The sequence below is a fragment of the Bos grunniens genome, chromosome 1 (assembly GCF_055505025.1).
Source record: "Bos grunniens cultivar Pamir isolate PY7600 chromosome 1, Bosgru_T2T1.0, whole genome shotgun sequence".
NCBI lineage: Eukaryota > Metazoa > Chordata > Mammalia > Artiodactyla > Bovidae > Bos > Bos grunniens.
Window position 1 is genome coordinate 75362843 of NC_141165.1, and position 15983 is coordinate 75378825.

The following is a 15983-nucleotide window of genomic DNA, read 5'->3' on the forward strand; positions in this document are numbered from 1 at the left end:
GTACTGAATATTCATTGAAAGGACTGATGCTGAAGCTGAAGCTCCAATACTTTGGCCATCTGATACAAAGAACCAACTTATTGGAAAATACCCTGATGCTGGGAAAGTTGAGGTCTAGAGGAGAAGGGGACAACAGAGAATGAGATAGTTGGATGTATCACTGGCTCAATGGACATGAGTTTGAACAAACTCCAGAAGATAATGAAGGACAGGGAAGCCTGGTGTGCTGCAGTCCATAGGGTTGCAAAGACTTGGACATAGCGACTGAATAACAACAGGGGCCGGGGAGAAGGAGGGAGATAAGTGAAGGTGGTCAAAGGGTACAAACTTAAAGTTATAAGATGAATACATTCTGGGCATCTAATGTACAGCATGGTAACCAAAGTTAACAATACTATTTTGTATTGCTGGGAGAGTATCTCTTGCTGCTGCTGCTGCTAAGTCACTTCAGTCTTGTCCGACTCTGTGTGACCCCATAGACGGCAGCCCACCAGGCTCCCCCGTCCCTGGGATTCTCCAAGCAAGAACACTGGAGTGGGTTGCCATTTTCTTCTCCAATGCATGAAAGTGAAAAGTCAAAGGGAAGTCGCTCAGTCAGGTCCAACTCGTAGCGACCTCATGGACTGCAGCCTGCCAGGCTCCTCCGTCCATGGGATTTTCCAGGCAAGAGTACTGGAGTGGGGTGCCATTGCATGTGAGGTGATAAACACAGTAACTAATCTTATGGTAGTCATCTCCCATATATGCCTATATCAAATCATCATGTACACCTTAAAGTTACACAATGTTGTATGCAGTTATATCTCAATAAATCTGGGAAGATAATAATAATTAAAAGATAGAAAATAGAATCAATTTGTAAAAGGGAAAAAAGTGGAAATTTAATACAGAAAAGAAAAAATGCAATGGCTATTTCACAATGAGATTCAATTTCCATAACGGATAAAATAAAAGAGGACTTTGACCTCAAATTTCCATTAAACTATCAAATCTGCAGCAAATTATAGAATCTGACTCCCTGTATCCATTGGGTTTTCCCATTGAAATTAGCAGCTCTTAGCAAATGGTCACAAGGGCTAATTGCTGTATTTTACCAATAGCTCACACTATTACACTGGTCCCAGGTGGTGCAAGTGGTATAGAACCTGCCTGCCAACACAGGAGAGTAAAGAGATGAGGATTCGATCCCTGGGTCAGGAAGATCTCCTAGAAGAGGGCACGGCAACCCACTCCCATATTCTTGCCTGAAGAACCCCATGGAGAGAGGAGCTTGGCAAGCTACAGTCCATGGAGTCACAAAGAGCTGACACAACTAAAGTGTCTTAGCATGCATGCACAGCTTATATTATACACTGAAAAAAACACTGAATTTTTGTCTAATAGACAAAATATCTTCACAGAAAGAACCATAAGTACAACTGTTCAATTATGAATTTTAAAACTTATCTCCTATTTGAAAGAATGAATAAAGCTGTCTTTTCATGAACGATGTAAGAATAAGCAACTGGGTTTTTTAATTGAAATACACACTTTTGTAGATTGAGCATGATCTACAAGAAAATTATGTACATCTTACCTAATTTTTTTAAGTTAGAGACAGTTTATTGAAAGCCAACTGCATGATGATCACTGGAAATTTAATAATTTCAAATGCCATTACAGCTGAAATTCTCTCTCCAATTTTCACCTACTCAGAGTGCCTATTCGGAGAAGGCAATGGCACCCCACTCCAGTACTCTTGCCTGGAAAATCCCATGGATGGAGGACCCTGGAAGGCTGCAGTCCATGGGGTTGCTAGGAGTCAAACATGACTAAGCGACTTCACTTTCACTTTTCACTCTCATGCATTGGAGAAGGAAATGGCAACCCACTCCAGTGTTCTTGCCTGGAGAATCCCAGGGATGGGGGAGCCTGGTGGGCTGCCGTCTATGGGGTCTCACAGAGTCGGACACGACTGAAGCGACTTAGCAGCAGCAGCAGATTGCCTATTATTTATAAAACTGACCCACATCACATCCACACATAAACTCTAGAAGCCCACAGAACATTTTGTTGAAAGTTTTACAAACAAATGTTATTACAGAACCATCATTAAACATATGAATGATATTCTATTGCCTGGTTAAAAGTATATCTCTAAATTGGAATTTTTAAGAAAACTTCTTAGCAGCACCATCTAGTGGGGAGTGCAGCAAAAAACTCAATATAACAAGTTCATGGAATGCTTTATTTAAAGTTTACTTCAAAAATGTTATTTCATTTTCTGACATAGAGTCTAAATTATGAGATATTCTGAGGACCAGCTGAATAACTGAAAATACAAAAGTATAGCAAAAGTTAGATTTTCTGCAATAGTTCAGATTTCAAATTTTCATACATTCTATTAACAAATATTCTTGAATTTTATATTTTTTATGTAATGTTATTATCTTAAATAAAAAGAATTTTTTAATTGTACACAAAATATATTTTTAGTTATTTGTAAGTATTTTTAATGCAAATCATAAACTGAGAAAAATTTTATTGGATCATGTGTTCTACAGTTTCAGGTGAGTAGACAAGACAGAAGTTAGGTTACCTATAGAAATTTAGTTTTTATATCAGCTTATATTAAGCTGTGCAAATATAGTTTTAAATAGACAATAGATGAGCAATCATTCTACAACTATCCTTTAGCATTCTTAAAATAGCCTGGGCTAATCTCCAGTATGCAGAACATGAGTTATGATATTTTAGAATGGCTAACCTCAGACAAGGGTTACGTTAAGATTTTTACTTCTTCAGTAAATACAGTTGACCCTTGAACAATATACATTTGAACTGTACAATTCCACTTACATGCAGATTTTCTTAATAAATATGTTGACAAATTTTTTTGAAATTTGCAACAATTTGAAACAATTCACAAATGAACCACATAACCTAGAAATATTGAACAATTTAAGAAAACAGTGTATTAGGAATGCATAAATATATGTAGATACTAGCCTATCCTAACATAGGCATAAAGTGAGTGATATTTGATATAAAATTAATAATGTGGTGTTTTTGTCTTTTTTTTTTTTTACTGTTACATAACTTTGCTTTCAAAGAATTACATTACTATATAGGATGCCTCTCTCTGGTAACTGGATAAACTGTATCACCCTGCTACCACAAGTTAGGGTGTTCTTTTAATGCAACAATGTTTCCAGTACTGTGTTATGAGTATGACTGTAATATTCTGTGCCATAAAAATTTTGTGATAATTAATTCATTAGCTTATAGGCTAGGCCACCCTGAAGTAATCATACTGCTGCTGCTTTGCTATTGATGTATGAAACTTTACACCTGCAAATAAATACAAATTTCTTTTTTGCATTCTCTTTTCATTTTTGATGTCTAGTATTAGTAATAAGAATAACATTTACCATGTTCTGTATCATATAAGACAATATTAATGTACATATAACATCTTGTAAACAGACAACCAAACTAATGGTATTAATAAATACAGTACAATCTGTAAATGTATTTTCTCCCCCTTATAATTTTCTTTTTTGACTGAGTTGGATCTTTGCTGTGGTGCACAGACTTCTCTAGTTGTATCACATGGATTTAGTTGCCTGATGGCATAGGGGATCTCAGTTCTCAGACCAGGGATCGAACCCACATCCCCTGCATTGGAAAGCAGATTCTTAACCATTGAACCACCATGATTTTCTTAATAACATTTTCTTTTCTGTAGCTCAATGGCATCCGACTCCAGTACTCTTGCCTGGAAAATCCCATTCAGGAGGAGCCTGGAAGGCTGCAGTCCATGGGGTCGATGAGAGTCGGATAGGACTGAGCGACTTCACTTTCACTTTTCACTTTCATGCATTGGAGAAGGAAATGGCAACCTACTCCAGTGTTCTTGCCTGGAGAATCCCAGGGACCGGGGAGCCTGGTGGGCTGCCGTCTATGGGGTCACACAGAGTCGGACACGACTGAAGTGACTTAGCGGCAGCAGCAGAAGGAAATGGCAACCCACTCCAGTATTCTTGCCTGGAAAATCCCATGGACGGAGGAGCCTGGTGGGCTGCAGTCCATGGGGTCGCTAGGAGTCGGACACGACTGAGCGACTTCACTTTCACTTTTCACTTTCATGCATTGGAGAAGGAAATGGCAACCCACTCCAGTGTTCTTGCCTGGAGAATCCCAGGGATGGGGGAGCCTGGTGGGCTGCTGTCTATGGGGTCACACAGAGTCGGACACGACTAAAGTGACTTAGCAGCAGTAGCAGCAGCAGCTCACTTTACTATAAGAAGTTCAGTTCAGTTCAGTTGAGTTGCTCAGTCATGTCTGATTATTTGCGAGCCCATGGACTGCAGCACACCAGGCTTCCCTGTCTATCACCAACTCCCAGAGCTTACTCAAACTCATGTCCATCGAGTCAGTGATGCCATCTTCTTACTATAAGAAGGCAGAATATAATACATATAACATACTACATATGTGTTAATTGACTTTATGTAACAGGTAGGGCTTCCTGGTAACTGTAGGCAATTAATTGCTAAATTTTGGAGGAGGCAAAAGTTATACATGGATTTTAGCTGCACAGGCAGTCAGCACCTCTAACCCCTACATTGTTTAAGGATCATCTGGTATATTAAGCATCTCCTATGTACCAGGCACTGGTCTAGGTTTCAACTAGAACAACAAACAGTTCAGTTCAGTCACTCAGTCATGTTCAACTCTCTGTGACCCCATGAACTGCAGCACACCAGGCCTCCCTGTCCATCACCAACTGCCGAAGTCTACCCAAACCCATGTCCATTGAGTCAGTGATGCCATCCAACTATCTCATCCTCTGTCATCCCCTTCTCCTCCTGCCCTCAATCTTTCCCAGCATCAGAGTCTTTTCAAATGAGTCAGCTCTTACCATAGGTGGCCAAAGTATTAGAGTTTCAGCTTCAACATCAGTCCTTCCAATGAACACCCAGGACTGATCTGCTTTAGGATGGACTGGTTGGATCTCCTTGCAGTCCAAGGGACTCTCAAGAGTTTTCTCCAACACCACAGTTCAAAAGCATCAATTCTTCAGTGCTCAGCTTTCTTTATAGTCCAACTTTCACATCCATACATGACTACTGGAAAAACTATAGCCTTAACTAGACAGACCTTTGTTGACAAAGTAATGTCTCTGCTTTTGAATATGCTATCTAGGTTGGGTCATAACTTTCCTTCCAAGGAGTAAGCGTCTTTTCATTTCATGGCTGCAGTCACCATCTGCAGTGATTTTGGAGCCCAAAAAATAAAGACTGACACTGTTTTCACTGTTTCCCCATCTATTTCCCATGAAGTGATGGGACTGGATGCCATGATCTTCGTTTTCTGAATGTTGAGCTTTAAGTCAACTTTTTAAGTCTCCTCTTTCACTTTCATCAAGAGGCTCTTTAGTTCCTCTTCACTTTCTGCCATAAGGGTGGTGTCATCTGCATATCTGAGGTTATTGATATTTCTCCCGGAAATCTTGATTCCAGCTTGTGCTTCATCCAGCCCAGCATTTCTCATGATGTACTCTGCATATAAGTTAAACAAGCAGGGTAACAATATACAGCCCTGATGTACTCCTTTTCCTATTTGGAACCAGTCTGTTGTTCCATGTCCAGTTCTAACTGTTGCTTCCTGACCTGCGTACACGTTTCTCAAGAGGCAGGTCAGGTGGTCTGGTATTCTCATCTCCTTCAGAATTTTCCACAGTTTGATTATATTCTTTGCAGCCAAAGAAGGAGAAGCTCTATACAGCCAGCAAAAACAAGACCAGGAGCTGACTGTGGCTCAGATCATGAAGTCTTATTGCCAAATTCAGACTTAAATTGAAGAAAGTAGGGAAAACCACTAGACCATTCAGGTATGACCTAAATCAAATCCCTTATGACTATACAGTGGAAGTGAGAAATAGATTTAAGGGACTAGATCTGATAGACAGAATAACAAACAAAACACCCAGAAAACATACTTTCAAGAAACTTACATCAGGGGAAGGATTACAGAAAAAAAGTAAATAAACAAATATATAATATGTCAGACAGTAATTGTGGTATGGAAAAAATGCAAGATCAAGGAGATAGGGAGTAACAAGGAAGGGAATGATTGCTATTGTATGTGAGGTTGCCCTTCTGACACCTTCTAACAAGGTGACCTTGAAACAGAGGCTAAAAAAGGGAGAAAGCAAGCTATGCAGATATCTGAGGGCCATGAGTTTCAGGTAGACAGAACAGGATGTGCAAAGCTCTGGGGTGGGAGCTTGTTTGGTGTATGCAGAGAACACAAAGGAGGTCAGCTGGGGCAGGATAATCCAAAACAGAAATAGGGGCTGAAGTCAAAGAGGTAGTAGGACTTTATCATGTGGGCTCTTGCGGCATTGTAAAGAATCTTATTCTTATACTACATGATGTGGGAAACCATGGAGGATTTTGAGTAGGAGGATTGCTCCAGATGTTGTGTTGATAAGGCCACGGGAATAGGAGGGAAATAGGGAGTCCCATTAGGATGCGAAGATAACTTGGACCCAGGTGACAGCAGAGGAGGTAGTGGTAAGTAGCAGGATTCTGGAGTCATTTGCAGGTAGAATCACCAAGATTTGCTGATGGGTTAGATGTGGAAACTGAGATAAAGAGAAGAGTCTAGGATAGCACTAAGGTCTGTGTTCTGAGCAATTGGCAGGATAGAATGGGGTAAGCTGCAGGAATAGCCTATATTTGGCGGGGGGGTGGTGGTTGGAGGGGGTGTGCTGGCAGATATCAAGAGCTTGATGTTGAATGTATAAAGTGTTAGATATCCATTAGACATCTAAATGGAAATGTCAAATTGACAGTCAAACAGGGAGAAGTCCAGGCTAAAGGTATGAATTTAGGAGTTTTCAATGTGTAGATGATATTTAAAGCCTGAAGCTAAATGAGATCACCAAGAGAGTAGGTGTACATCAACCAAAGAAGAGGTTTAAAGACTGTGCCATGGGGCCTTCCAATATTTCCTGGTGAGAAAGATAGAGAACCAGCAGGGGAATCTAAAAAGGAAGCTAGTGAGGTGGAGGAAATCAAGAGAGGTGGTGTCCTGGGATCAGATGGAGCAAGCTTTTTAAGGAAGAGGGAATGATTGATGAATCAATAGGATGAGAATCAGAAACTCAACATTGGATTCAACAATAAAAGAGCCATTGGCGACCCTGACAAAGGCATTGTTGGTGGGGTGCTAGGAGTACAAATCTGATTGAAACAGGTTCAAGAGAAAATGAGAGTGAAGCAACAGGAAACAATGAGAATAATCAGTCTAGATGTTTGGCATGAAGGAAAAAGGAGAAAAGCTAGTAGTGGGAAGGGGAGATAAGATCAAGACTTTTTAAGAGAGCAGAAATTATCTTCAAACAAGATTTTTTTTTTAAGATTGAAGACGTTACTGCTTGCTTGTATGCTAGTTGGAAAGAAGCCATAGAAAGAGGGGGGTTGATGAAGCAGAAGGAAGAGGAGAGGCTCACTGGAGTGCTGCATTTGAGTAGGTGCAAGGGGGTGGTATCAGCGCGTAGTGGAGGAGCTGAGCCTTGATACACACAGGTGGTCGGTTCACAGAAATAGGAGGGACAGCAGGATATAGGAGCACAGATGCAGGGGGTGGGTGGGCAAGCTGTGTTGGTGGGTACTTGTGGTTGTTCTCCTCTGATTGCTTCTATTTTCTTCTGTGCAAGGACATCAACAGAGAAGGGGGAGAGAAGGAGGTGACGAAATTCAGAAAAAAAGGGGGTGTGAAATAGCCATCTAGAAGAGTGGGGAAGTGAATGGCCTGGGGAAGTGTCTTGTAACAGGATAGCTTCCTTGAGGTTGGGGCTTTAATTTTTTAGTGACCACCTCCTTTGCAGAATTCCAGTAGTAATATCCTACCTTTTTTATTTGGCACATAACACATTAGATCCTATTATCATTTATCCGATTTTTGAGAATCCTGCCTCTCTTTTTTTTTTCTAATTATACCTGACATGTTTCCAAAAGGGGGCTGAGACAATTTATATACAACAGGGAATTATTTAAAACTGCATAACTGAGGGCTTCAGAAGAAAAAAAAGAAAAATATGTGTGGTCCACATGTGAAATACGTGTGAATATGTGGGGTGGTCTAATTCTCAAGTGTGATGTTATCAAGTCCACAAGGTTATACACTAAACCCATATCCTCCAATCTGGCCTCTACCAACAAGAAAGGTGATATTTGGTCCCCATCACTACTTTTTGTTTTATTTCTCAATTATTCAGAAGCTGGCTGGTGAAGGCAGTCATTGGAGGCTGCCTTTCTGAATACTCCAAGAATTTAGGCCCAAGAAGATGAAGGAATATTCAGAGCACATTTTTAGATTAGAAGAGATTTTGCTGATGGAAATTGTGGATTCTAGGGGACTCAGGGAAGGATTTAGATAGTTGAGGAAGACAAGGCACCAAATGAGGAGATATACAGAGCTCTGTTGGGATGGGAGTCCTGGAGATGAGGGACGGCTGGGAGTTCAGGGCTTCCTGATCACAGCAGGACCAGCTGCTGTGGGAAGAGTGACCTGGAAGGTCTATACGGCAGAAGCTGTGTATTGGAGGCTGTGGTGCACGGCCCAGGTCCCCCCTTTCAGTAACAAGGCAGTACTCCCTAGGCTGCTGGGAGAAGCCAAGGACTTGAGTTCCTCCAAGGATATTCAACTTGGCTGAAGGTATATGCCTTGTCCAAGGCCATGCCTCCCTCCCTGGGGACAACCCACATCCCAGAAGTTGGAAGCGCAAAGGCCCAATCCCCTTGCCTCAATTCAGGACATCTCTGAAGGGCTTTCTGAGCCTCAGAGCTCCCCAAAGATCTGCTGAGGCTGCTGCCACATCTGCTTCATGGTTCAACTCCTCCTTCTGCTCAGTCTTGTTTTCTTCACTCCCTCAACAGGGTTATTCCCAAGAGCTCTCACTAGGAACCTTCCTACAGGGAAATCTCTATTTCAGAGTCTCTTTCCTGGGAAACGTGTTTGACACCAACTGCTAACAGAAGTGGTCTCAGGAAGCAAAATCTAAAATGGGATTCTAGAGCTGGATTACAAACCAGCCAACCAGCAACGAAAATGTCATCTGGTAGTAAATGGAGTATTGAAAACTAGCATGCTGTAACTGTGCAAATGTTAAAACCTTGATCAGTGGACAAGTTGGGACAAGATATCCATAGAAGGTGATGGGGGTGCTATTTCAGGCATTTGAGAGGTTACAGGAAGTCATAATTACATGGATTCAGATGGCTGTTGCTGAGGGCTATTCCTGTACTGAAGAAATACAATAAAAGGTGTGAAGGTGATTAACTACCAATCTAAGACAAACTGTGAATGTCAGTGGACTTCCCTGGCAACATATAAGAGAGATATTTGCTGAAGTCACAGGACGGGAAGTCACAGACGGTCAGGCCCAGGGTTTAATTATGAGGCAATGGAGTTTCAGAGGAAGGGTGACTTCTCATTGCAATTCTGCTTTGTCAAAGTTAAGGCCTTAATTGAGAAGAAGTGGGGCCCTGTGAATGGCAAGGGGGACATCTGGGTCAGTGAATTGAAAATATCGAATTTTGAGTTCCCCTGAACACTTTGGGCCTGCAGAAGAGGCCCACTCCTCCTTCCTAAAGACCTGTGCTCCCCACTTCCTCAAAAACAATTCAGAGCCTTCTGTTACCCAAGACACAAGCTAGCTCAGGAAATAACTCCCCTCCTGGGCATCAGAACAATAACGAGAGTGAAGTTACAAAATAACCCATCCAGGGAGAAGCTAAGACTAAGACAAGAAAGGGTTTGTATCCTCAAGGAGGTATAGGATCTAGCCAAGAGGTGTTGGCAGAAGCTGGAGAGCATGTAGGAGTGACCCGTGGCTGGATCAAGATGGGCAGAACATAAATTTTGGTAGAGTGAGTTTACTGATGTGGAAACCCTTTCCATGATGTACAGAGACCCACACAGGCTCTGTGTCCAGGCAGGGTCTAGGATACACATTACTAACACACTGCTAGGCTGGCTCTTGGAGGCTTGGAGAAAGTGATCGCACATGTGTGGTGAAGTAGGCATGCCAAAATACCATGGCAGGTGGCAGAAGAAGGAACGAAAAAGACTCCGAGAAGTGGCCTGGGTAGGAATACATGGGCAATGGCAAGGTCTTGGAAGGTTTGTCAGGGCCCAGAAGGAAAAAATACTGGAAGATTGCAGACAGCAAAAACTGGGGAATCAAGGGATGCACAGATAGGAGTGGGCACAGACTATGAAGAGCTGTGCATCACATGTCAGGGCCTCCAGAAAACAGCTACCACAGAAGATGAATCAAACAACCAAGGAGATAGAGCGATCGGGCTGGCTGACATCAACCAGTGACGCCAGCCAAAATCTTGGCCTTCTCTGCCCGCCGAAGCCGAATGAAAAATACAGAGACAGAGTTTGGAGGAAATAGAAAGGCAGCTTTTATTCTCAGCCAGTGGAGAGGGGAACACAGTAGGCTCAAGCCTCAAGAACTGTGCCCCACCTCCATGAGGAGCTTATACAAGGCAATTGCTCACAGTCAGGAGTCAGTGATGAGGAACAAAAGTGATAGGATCTTGATTTCTTCCTCTTGCATTGTCTTCCTCAAAGGCAGTCATAAACTGGTGTCAGTAACCCAGTAACTGAGTCTGGCAGTTAGGTGGCTCTGCAGCTTTCTTTCCGATATGTAACTTTAAGGGGAAGGGTGTTGTTAGGGTAAGCACCAGATAGGAGATGTATTTAGCATAGAGTCAAAGGAAAACATGTGGATTGTAGAATACTGGAATGGTCTGCCATGCCCTCCTCCAGGGGATCTTCCTGACCCAGGGGTTGAACCTAGGTCTCTTACATCTCTTGCATTGGCAGGCAGGTTCTTTACCACTAGCACCACCAGGGAAGCCCACTGCAGGGCTTCCTTTTCCAAGAACTTAGAGAGGCTCTGAACCAGTGACATAAGCGCCCGTAGAATATTGCATCAGACCAAAGGACACACTTTAAAACAAAGGTGGTACAGAAGTAGGCAGGCATATAACCGTGGAGTCCTTGTTCTGATCACACACTACACCACTCAGAAGCTACTAGCCTTCCTAATAGAATAATGGAATATCTGTTGGAAGAGATTACTGAGTTTCCAGCTTGGAGATTATATTTTCAAGTGGTTCACACCCTAAATCAAGAACTATGATTTCTTTCAAAGAATCTTTTTAAGGGTGCTTTCTTTGAAGGAATCTTTTGTGAGGGTTAATTTAGTTAGATTGAATAGTTTAAATATTCTCTTATCCCAGCTCACATAATTTGCAATATTTCTCAATACACTGAAAGCAAATATACAAGGAAAGAGGTCATTGTCAATCTCTCTACATTTTGGGACTTGCCTGCTTCCCTCATGATACTCCGCTCCTGACACGTGGCTGTCTGAGACACAAGCTGGTGAAGACAACAGTGTCCATGTGTACATGAAGTATTAATGAAAATCAATCTCTTATTTTTACAAAGATAAGGAGCAAGAGTAGTTCTAAGTATTTTCTATCCACACCTCTATGAATCATCTTTCATACTGCTTTGGGTAGGGGCACCCCAATTTGGAGACCTCTGATCTAGTGAGCAGAAGGTCTGAGCACTCCAGATCCAGGACCTCTTTTTTGGTCAGTGCTAAGAAACATTGCTTTTTTTTTTTTTTTTCAGTCACAGTTTCAATTTCAGCACTTGTGATTGGTTTCTTCATATTTTCTATTTCTTCCTGGTTCAGTCTTGGGAGATCACATCAGTACCTTTCTAAAAATTTGTCCATTTCATCCAGGTTTTCCATTTTCTTGGCTCATAGTAGTCTCTTATGATCCTTTGTGTATTTCTGTAGAGCTTCTCCTATTTGATTTCTAATTTTATTGATTTGAGCCCTTTTCCTTTTTTTCTTGATGAGTCTAGCTAAAGATTTATCAATTTTCTTCATCTTTTCAAAGAACCAGCTTTTAGTTTCATTGATATTTTGCTATTATTTTCTTTCTTTCTATTTCATTTATTTCTGCTCTGATCTTTATTATTTTCTTCTGCAAAGAAAAGAAATAATAGGTTTTGCTTGTTCTTTCTCTAGCTGATATTACTTCTTGAATTACTCTTCTTTCCATCTTTCCTCTGATAACACATGCTTTGTTAGTGTTTTTTATCTCTATTTAGGTAGGAGTCAATTTGTGGCTCGGAGAAGGCAGTGGTACCCCACTCCAGTACTCTTGCCTGGAAAATCCCATGGACGGAGGAGCATGGTAGGCTGCAGTCCATGGGGTCATGAAGAGTCGGACACGACTGTGTGACTTCACTTTCACTTTTTACTTTCATGCATTGGAGAAGGAAATGGCAACCTACTCCAGTGTTCTTGCCTGGAGAATCCCAGGGACGGTGAAGCCTGGTGGGCTGCCGTCTATGGGGTCACACAGAGTTGGACACGACTGAAGCGACTTAGCAGCAGCAGCAGCAATTTGTGGCTCAAGTAGGCCTGTGAGACTGTTATCTACTAAATGTTGATATAATCCTTTCTACTATCTTTAAGGACCTTTATCCTTATGGTCTAGACTTAAATATGTTCAGGTTCTTTGTTTATGTGAACTACAACAAATACGTGTGAAATATAACATACAAGTTTATGAGCAATTCAACATCAAGTTGAAAAACACATCACACTGGCAAAAAAAATTTTTTATCTTAAAATAAGAAATCTTGTTTAATGAGTCTAGATTCCCAAAGCTACCTGTGTGTCAGAATAACCTATAGCACTGAGAAAACAAAAAAAGAACAAAACAAAACTCACTCATTCTTGAACCCCACCTGCACTGGGACTTTTCAGGTGGCACCAGTGGTAAAAGAACTTTCCTGCCAATGCAGGTGACATAAGACATGTGGGTTCGACCCCTGGGTTGGGAAGATCCCCTGGAGAATGAAATGGCAACCCACTCCAGTATTCATGCCTGGGAAATCCCAAGGACAGAGGAGCCTGGCAGGCTACAGTCTATGGGGTTGCACTGAGTCGGACACGACCGAAGCAACTTAGCACAAACAACACAAAAGGGTCAGCTGTGAGGAACTAAAGAGCTACAATAGCAGTGACCTACCTGTGAGTTGATTTCTCTCTCTCACAAATGACTGCTGGAAGGCAGAGCAGCAATTCTGCCTCATGAGGTCCTAGGGGACCAAGTTCTTTGTAGTCCTCCTTTCTGCAGTCCCTAGGGACTTTCGTCCTTGTGATCCAGTATAATGGGTTGAACTCCAGCCTTCGCATCTGTGTTCTAGGCAGCAAGATAGAGGAAGGGACAAAAACAAACAAACAACCCACCCCCCCAAAAATGAGGAAAAGGATGCCTATCATCTGATCCTTAAGGTAGGTTCCCAACACAATTGACACTGCCATTTACACCCCATTGTCTAAATCTTAGTCACATATTCACAACTGGATTCAAGAGAAGCTGACAATAATATTGTTTATTGCGAGCACACAAATGCTTAGCTAGAAACTAGGGTGTGTAAAGTTTATTGCTACAGAAGAAGCATTGGGTGACAGCCAACAGTCCCTGCCAAAACTCACAAATCAAGGACTTTTTAGGCCTTCGCAGTCTTCAGGAATCCAAGTGCACTTATGAATTGGTTGGAGAGAGTTTTGCAGTACCCCATCCTAAAGGCTCTTACATTAAGTCCAGGATTAGCAACTGCTTCTGTGCTCTCTTAGAGGAGGGGGAAGATACGCACAAGGTCGATCGCATCAGCTCTGTGCATGTCATTTTATCAGATGCTTTCAGGCACTCACTCCCAGGCTACTTTAAGTTTGGTGAAAGAGAACAAATATTACAACTGAAATACCCTGGAATTCTTTGGACAAGAATTAAAAGCCCTGTCATCTCTCTCACATTCCTCTTTCTAAGGGTGCCAGGAAAAAAGGAAAACAAACAAACAAAAAAAAAAACAAGAGGAGCAGACAACATGTACAGTTAACCCTGGAGCAAGGCTGGGGTTAGTGGTGTTGACCCTTGACCCAGTCTAAAATTTCAGCCATAATTTATATTGCGCACATGCTAGATCTCTTCCGTCATGTCCAGCTCTTTGTGACGCTATGGACTGTAGCCTGCCAGGCTCCTCTGTCCATGGGATTCTCCAGGCAAGAATACTAGAGTGGGTTGCCATGCTCTTCTCCAGGGGATCTTCCTGACCCAGGGATCAAACCCATGTCTCATGTCTCCAGTATCGGCAGGTGGGTTCTTTACCACTAGTGACAAGTGGGCCCTCCATATACTCGATTCCTCAGCTATGGCTCCTCTGTGTCAGCAGATTCAATCAGCCACAGATGGTGTAGTACTGAAATGTTTACCACTGGAAAAAAATCCAAGTTTAACTGGACCTGCACAGTTCAAATTCGTGTTGTTCAAGGGTCATCTTTTTCTTAGTTTGGTCCATTGGAGACTTTCTAAGTGGAGACAATCTAAATAGAAACTTTCCCTCCCTCTACTTTCGTCTCCTAACTTTTAGAAAGATACTTAAAGCAATAAACAGAAGAAACTGCTTTTGGCTTGAAACCTCTACACAGCGTGCCCCGGAAATAATACTGGGTGTTGTACAGCTTTGTGAAGTATGTTCTCAGTAGACATCTACTTTATACATAGTGTCAATAGTGTATGTGATTAAAGTTGTTTTTAAACATAGTCCAGAGAACTTGATTTGGATTAATCTCATCAATGGCTACCAAGAGAGTTCAGCTAATCTAATGAGTCTGCAATATTTCTGACTTTTTCAGTGTCTGTTTTAAACACAAGTGTAAAACTCTAGAAATTTCAGGTTCCAAAGTGGCAGAGGAACCAGAGGTCAAATTACCAACAGTTGTTGCATCATGGAGAAAGCCAGGGAATTCCAGAAAAACATCTATTTCTGCTTCATTGACAATGCTAAAGCCTTTGCAAGGAGATCCAACTAGTCCATCCTAAAGCAGATCAGTCCTGGGTGTTCATTGGAAGGACTGATGTTGAAGCTAAAACTCCAATAGTTTGGCCACCTCATGCGACGAGCTGACTGAGCTGACTCATTTGAAAAGACCCTCATGCTGGGAAAGATTGAGGGCAGGAGGAGAAGGGGACGACAGAGGATGAGATGGTTGGATGGCATCATTGACTTGATGCACATGAGTTTGGGTGGACTCCGGGAGTTGGTGATGGACAGGGAGGCCTGGCGTGCTGCGGTTCATGAGGTCGCAAAGAGTTGGACATGACTGAGCGACTGAACTGAACTGAACTGAAAGCCTTTGACTCTGTGGATCACAACTGTGTGGAAAATTCTTAAAGAGCTGGGAATACCAGACCATCTTACCTGCTTCCTGAGAAGCTTGTATGCAGGTCATGAAGGAGGTTAGAACAAGCCATGGAACAACTGACTGGTTCAAAATTGAGAAAGGAGTACATCAGGCTATATGTTGTCACCCTGCAGAGTACATCATGTGAAACGAGTGCATCATGTGAAATGCCAGACTGGATGAAGCACAAGCTGGAACCAACAATGCCAGGAGAAATATCAATTACCTCAAACATGCAGATGATACCACCCTTATGGCAAAAAGCAAAGAGGAACTAAAGAGCCTCTTGATGAGGGTGAAAGAGGAGAGTGAAAAGCCTGGCTTAAAATTCAACATTCAAAATACTAAGATCATGGCATCTGGTCCTATCACTTCATTGCAAATAGATGGGGAAACAGTGGAAACAGTGACTGGTTTTATTTCCTTGGCTCTAAAATCACTATGGACTGTGACTGCAGCCATGAAATTAAAAGACACTTGCTCTTGGAAGAAAAACTATGACAATCCTAGATAGCGTATTAAAAAGCAGAGACATCACTTTGCCAGCAAAGGTCTGTATAGTCAAAACTACGGTTTTTCCAGTAGTCATGTACAGATGTGAGAGCTGGACCATAAAGAAGGCTCAGAACAAAGAATT